Source organism: Gekko japonicus, unplaced genomic scaffold, assembly GCF_001447785.1.
Source record: "Gekko japonicus isolate JY-2015 unplaced genomic scaffold, Gekko_japonicus_V1.1 scaffold121, whole genome shotgun sequence".
Taxonomy (NCBI): Eukaryota; Metazoa; Chordata; class Lepidosauria; order Squamata; family Gekkonidae; genus Gekko; species Gekko japonicus.
In genome coordinates, this window is record NW_015174275.1 from 1,368,397 (window position 1) to 1,375,244 (window position 6,848).

The following is a 6,848-nucleotide window of genomic DNA, read 5'->3' on the forward strand; positions in this document are numbered from 1 at the left end:
GAAAATGGCGGCGGCGTCCTTAGGTGAGACAGTAATTATGAAACTTAAAGAGGAACTCAGGTCAGAACAATTTCAAGAAACCTTGAGAGAAGAAGTAGGCAAAGCGTTACAATTGATGTGGGAGAAGATGTTTAGAAACTCCCAATCTTTAGGTGCGGAGGTCAAAGATAAGGAAGAGCCAATTCAAGGGACAATTCATGGCTTACAAATCCAAATTGGCTCACAGGATTCGGCACAGTTGGAAGAGCAGCAAGAAACGTAGCCCAATCTGCAACAGTTACAGACAGAAGGAGGGAGCAAAGAAGTAGTTCTGACAAATGGATTTCTGGAAACTGGAGAAAAATCAAAAGGAAGGACAAAAAACCGGCGATTTAGACCCTTTTGGAGGGAAAGGAATGTAGCAAAGAGGGGGAAAACAAAGAAAAACATAAAGAAATCTGGTGAGATTGATACCAATCAACTGAATGACGATGTAAACATATTTGGAAGAGATTCCTCCGTGATTATGTTAAAGGAGTTTAAAAACCCACGGCATATGCGGGAAAATGGCGAAAATCAACTTAAAAAGGAGCTATTGAGAACTAGAACGGGCAAGAAGTACATGGAAAATAATGTGGGGATACTGGTAGAGGGGTTTGATGTGATTATGAGTAGCAGAAATATATGTTTGAATCGGTTTGTTTAAGGAAATGGTATCGTTTGGTAACTATATAAATTTTGACGACAGTGTGAGCAGTAGTAATATCTGTTTGAAGAAGATGGTTTAAGGGAATGGTAGTATCTGGTATTTTATTAAATTGAGTGGGGTTGCTAAATTTAAATAAATATGAATAAGAATGAGTTTGACAGGATGAAATTAAGAAGTTTGACTAAGCTATAAAGGTGTTAATTGATGGGAATAAATTAAAATTAGTTCTCTCTCTTTAAGCCAGACTGAATGGTTAATAATTGATTTCGGAGATGAACTTTTTGAATGAATTATAGCCAGATATGAAGATACTAAAGGTATAAGCCATCTGCAAATAAGGAGCCAAATTTTTAAGTTAGAACTAGAGTTATTTGCTATAAATTGGAGTAGGAGAAAGATGGGACAGGGTAAGATAGGATGAAATTTACTAGATGACTAAGCTGTATTTTGTGCCAAATGATATCAAATTGATCTGGATGATTCTGAATGGTTTATAATGAAAACTGGGTGATATTATATGTGTAAAGTAATTGTGGTCTGAATGCATGATATTAATAGTTGGAAAGGTGTAGGTAGTTTAGTTGAATCTATCAAAGCCGAAGAGAGAAATTTGTATTTCCAGTATGTATTCTCCTTAAATCCAGACTGAATGGATTTAAATGGTTGAATTGATAAAGAGCTGGATGAAAGGCAATTGAGAATTTGAGCCAAACAATTTGTAAGGGTTAATCAGGGAATTGTAAGGATTATGAACTTGCATTTAAACCAAAATAGGTGATCATTGTGATATGGAAAGAAAGAAATAGAGATGGTAAGGTGTGGGTGGGTGAGGGGTGTTGGTATGTGTTTTGTATGTTGTCACGGTATGGGTGTGTTTTTGTACCCCACTGATTGCCAATCAGTGGGGGTGTTTTGTTTTGGTATATTGTTGAAAATCAATTAAAACGTAGCAAAGTATAATTCTATTCAACCAGAAGCTAATTTTGTAAACATTGTGAAAGACCACCATCTCTTGGATTTTTAGTGTTTTTCTTTACTTTCACCTGTAGTTTGTAGTTACCTTTCCTTGTTTCTTTGTAGTTTATAGAAAATGCAATTAAAAAGTCCCCTATGGGGGACTAAAATAATAATAATCTGCCTGGTGAGGTGGTGATTGTTTGTTTGTTTTTACATAAGATTAACATCCCTTACAAATGGATCCTGCCTGAAGACATTCTCTTCAAATTTAAAGATAAGAGGGGGGAAATTGACTCTGTCATGAAAGCACATGAGTTCTTGCACCAACAACTTGGACCAACGGGGGAAGACAAAGGAAGCAAGGATGAAACACCTACTGAAGAAGACTCGGATTCGGAACGTGGGGCGGCTACCCCCAAACAAGGATATCGATTGAGGGAAAGAAGAGGCAAAAAATGAGATGCTAATTTTCTCTGAAGCTTGTTTTCTGTTTCCCACCCCCCACCCCAAATATTTACTCGTTCTTTTGTATTGTACTTTACTAAGTCAGAATATCTGGACTTGAAGCATATAAGCGACTTTAATGATCACCTTAAATGTAACAAATTACTCTCTTTGACTTAAAGCTATATTGTAACCATTATATGACCACCACCTCTTGGGTTTTTAGTGTTTACCTTACTTTCTCCTGTAGTTTATAGTTTCCCCCTCCTTATTTCTTTGTAGTTTTGGAAAATAAAAAAGTTTTTTAAAAAATAATAATAACAGTTTCCACCAACTTACCTGGTATCGACGTCAGACTGACTGGCCTGTAATTTCCCGGATCTCCTCTGGAACCCTTTTTAAAGATGGGAGTGACATTAACTGCCTTCCAGTCCTCAGAAATGGAGGCAGATTTTAATGAAAGATTACATATTTTTGTCAGGATTTCCACAAGTTCACATCTGAGTCCTTTCAGAACTCTCGGGTGTATGCCATCCGGGCCTGGTGATTTATCAGTTTTTACGTTGTCTATCAGTTGTAGGACCTCCTCTCTCATCACCTCAATCTGACTCAGGTCTTTCAACACCCCTCCCGAAGTCAGCGGTTCTGGAGTGGGCAAGCACTTCTCATCTTCCACAGTGAAGACAGAGGCAAAAAATACATCCAGCTTCTCAGCCATTTCCCTATCATCCTTCAGTACTCCTTTTACCCCTTGGTCATCCAAGGGCCCCACTGCCTCCCTGGCTGGTTTCCTGCTTCTAATGTATTTGAAGAAAGTTTTATTGTTGGTCTTTACGTTTTTCGCTATATGCTCCTCATATTCCCTTTTTGCCTGCCTGATCACAGACTTCCATTTTATTTGCCACAGCCTGTGTTCCCTTTTATCAGCCTCACTGAGACTAGCTTTCCACCGCTTAAAGGAATCCTTCTTACCTTTTACGGGTTCCATTACTTTGTTTGTTAACTATGCAGGCTTTTTTCTATACCTGTTTGTGCCTTTCCTAATTTGCGGTATATATTTTTTCTGAGCCTCTAGGATTGTAGTTTTAAATAGTTTCCAAGCTTCCCCAATGGTTTTGACTCTTTCTACTTTTTCTTTCAGTTTCTTCCTCACATGTCCCCTCATATCAGAGAAGTTACCCCTTTTAAAGTTAAAAGTGGTTGTGTCAGTCATTTTGGCCAATTCCCTATTTATACAAATGTTGAGCTCAGTAACATTATGGTCACTGTTCCCAAGCGGTGCAATCACATCTACATTTCTCACCAGGTCTTGGGCATTACTTAGGACCAAATCCAGGATCGCCTCTCCCCTGGTAGGCTCTGTGACCATCTGCTCCATAGCACAGTCATTGAGAGTGTCTAGAAATGCAATCTCTTTTTCCCGACTTGAACACATATTGACCCAATCAATGTGTGGGTTGTTAAAAAACACCTATTACAAAATAGTTTTTTTGTCTACCCGCTATCTTTAATTCATTCATCATTTTATAATCCTCCTCTATCTTTTTATCTGGTGGGCGATAACAAACTCCCAGTGTTAAGTTTCCTTTTGGGCCCACTATTTCAACCCATAACATTTCCAGAAGCAAATCCAATTCTCTTACCCTCTAAATCTTACCGGACTGTATACCCTCTCTGACATACAGAGCCACCCCACCTCCAATCCTCCCCCCCCCCATCCTTCCGATATAATATATAACTGGGAATCACCGTATCCCACTGATTTTCCTCATCCCACCAAGTTTCTGAAATACTCACAATGTCTATTCCCCCCCCCCCAACACCAAGCACTCCAACTCCCCGATTTTACCTTGGACACTTCTAGCATTTGTATAGAAACACCTATAATTTCCCATGCATGTTAAGCCTGCAACCTTCCTCTTGCTCTCTCGAGACCTTGTCAGGCAGTCCATATCACTAGCCATAGTCTCAGTGGACAATTCCAATCCACTTCCCTGTAGAAAAAAAAACAGCTACCCCCTCATCTCTCTGAGATAAGCCATCCCAAACCAGAGACTTTTAATCTCCTGTCGGCTTTCCCAACAGTTGTGGCTCAGTGATAGAGCATCTGCTTGGCACACAGAAGGCTACAGGTTCAATCCCTGGCATCTCCAGTAAAAAGGACCATGCAGTAGGTGATGTGAAAGACCTCCACCTGAGACCCTGGAGAGCCACTGCCAGTCTGAGTAGACAATACTTACCTTGATGGACCAATGGTCTGATTCAGAAGAATGTGTGTTTTTGTGTATCCTTGAATGGGCAGAGGAATTGTATGTAGAGAGCTACTAAGTCAGACCCTTAGCAGTCAGACCCCTCCTCTTGCTGAGGGGCAGTTTATAGCTAGAAAATCATAAATACCCTTCATAGAATATCAGCTCAAATATCATAAATCCAAGGGCACTGCCTGGCCCCAAAATGACAGAAAATGGATGCCAACCAGAGACATGCCTGGACATAGTTTAGAATTGTGAGAAGAAGAAGAAGAAGAAGAAGAGGAAGAGGAAGAGGAGGAGGAGGAGGAGGAGATTGGATTTATACCTCACCCTTCACTACCCAAAGGTGTCTCAGAGCGGCTTACAAACTCCTTTCCCTTCCCCTCCCCACAACAGACACCCTGTGAAGTAAGTGGGGCTGAGAGAACTCTTGACAGAACAGCTTTTTTCAATAACAGCTCTTATCAGAACTATGGCTTGCCCAAGGTCATCCAGCCAGGTGCAAGTGGAGGAGTGGGGAATCAAACCCGGTTCTCCCAGATTAGAGTTTGTGCACTTAACCACTACACCAAACTGGGAGAAAGAGTGGCTGGCTAGCTAGCAACCCTCTCCACACCCTGAGGAGATGCATAATTTAGAAACAGTAGGTCTCCCAAGAACCTATTGCCTCACACTGGACTAATCCCAACAATTGTCCAGCTTCCCCTCTCCCATTTACCCTAATTATGTAACACTTAACACTATTCACCAGACCTAATAGCTTTTCCCATCTGGTACTTGCAGGGTCATCAAAAACCATTTACACCTATAGTCTACCTCAGGAGATTCCATCACGCTCAGCTACCCAAAGAGGCAGTCTCCTAATTAATTGCGAAAAATAGAAGACAGAGCGAGAGGCAGGTAACTGGGATCTCCACCAAATGTTTACAGGGATTTTCCCTTACTCTTGAAAATAAATCAGTCAGATGTTCAACCAGTAAAGTTCTTTATTAAAAGAGAAATGAAAGAGCAAAGCATACACACATAAACACACTTAAAACACACAAGCTAGCTAAGAAGAAATAAAGGGAGGAGAGGGAAAAGTAGTTTTGGTTAAGCAATAGTTACCAGTCTCAAAGATAGAGGTCCATGGAAACAGCAGCAGAAAACAACCAGTGTTTCATGGAGAGGCAAGTGAGAGGAGGCTCACATGCAAGTTGGAAGTGTGAGGCCCAGATCCAAGAACACACACCATTACAGAGCAGGGGGAATGTTTCCTGGGGCTATGCTGACATGTTTGCCCCAAAAAACAATAACTTGATTGGCTTTTTGGAGGTGGACAAAGGTTTCGAAGAACCTTGACCCAGGCAACATTTTGCCCTATACCTGGACTACACGGCCGCTAGTTTGTATGTGTGTGTGTGTTCTGGGACCTTTACATATATTCCACTTGCATGTGGGTCTTCTCTTCGAAACTCTGGTCATTCCGCTGTTGCCTCCATGGACCTCCATTTTCAAGACTAGTAATTGTATAGCCATCCCCTAAATTGCTTTCTCCCTCCCCTCCCTGATTTCCTCTTAGCTAGCTTGCATATTTTGTGTGTGTGTGTGTGTGTGTTTTGCTCAGTTCTATTTCCTTTTAATAAAAACCTAACTGGTGGAACATCTGCCTGATTTATTTTGAAAGTTCTCTTGAGGGAAAAATCCCCATAAGCATAGGTGGAGAATCCCACTTACCCCATTGTGCTCTGTCTCATTAAAGCTAATTCCCCAACTAATTAGGAGACTGCTTCTTTGGGTAACTAAACCATTTGTCTATCAAGGTCAGTATTGTCCACTTTGACTAGTAGCAGCTCTCCTGGGTCTCAGCTCTTTCTACCTGATCACCTTCTACCTGATACTTTTAACTGGAGTTGCCAGGGATTGAACCTGGGATCCTCTGCCTGCAAAGCAGATGTTCTGCCACTGAACCATGAAGTGTATGAAAGGTTTCTGGATCAAGTAGGACATGTCCCTCATGTATGATGTCATCTTCGGCATCTACATAGCAAGCTATTGTTTGGATGATTTAGGGCTCAGAGAAGTAGCCAACTCTGAAGTATATCTTACATTGAAAACGATCAACCATATGCCTAGTTCTAACAGCAAAGGATGCTAATTTCTATAGCACCTAAATGCAGCATAAGCATAGCTATGCTTGACATTTGATCTATTCTGTTTCATTTGCATTTTCTTTTCATATTTTGGCCAAGACACTTGAGAAGGTAAGAGTTCAGTTATTCTTCAGTGAAGTCTATTATTTGGAGCCACTTCAAATGAGCTTCAGATTCAGTTTTGAGATCACTCTTAACACCTTAATTATATCTTTCTCAGAAAAAACAGGGGCAGTATAATCCTTTTAACTTTTCTGGATCTTTCATCAGCAATTTATACCACAGACTATGTTATACTTCTTAGATAATTTTCAAAGTTAAGACTGGATACCACTACTTTGTGGTGATTCTAGTCCTTCCTGGAAACTAGATCTC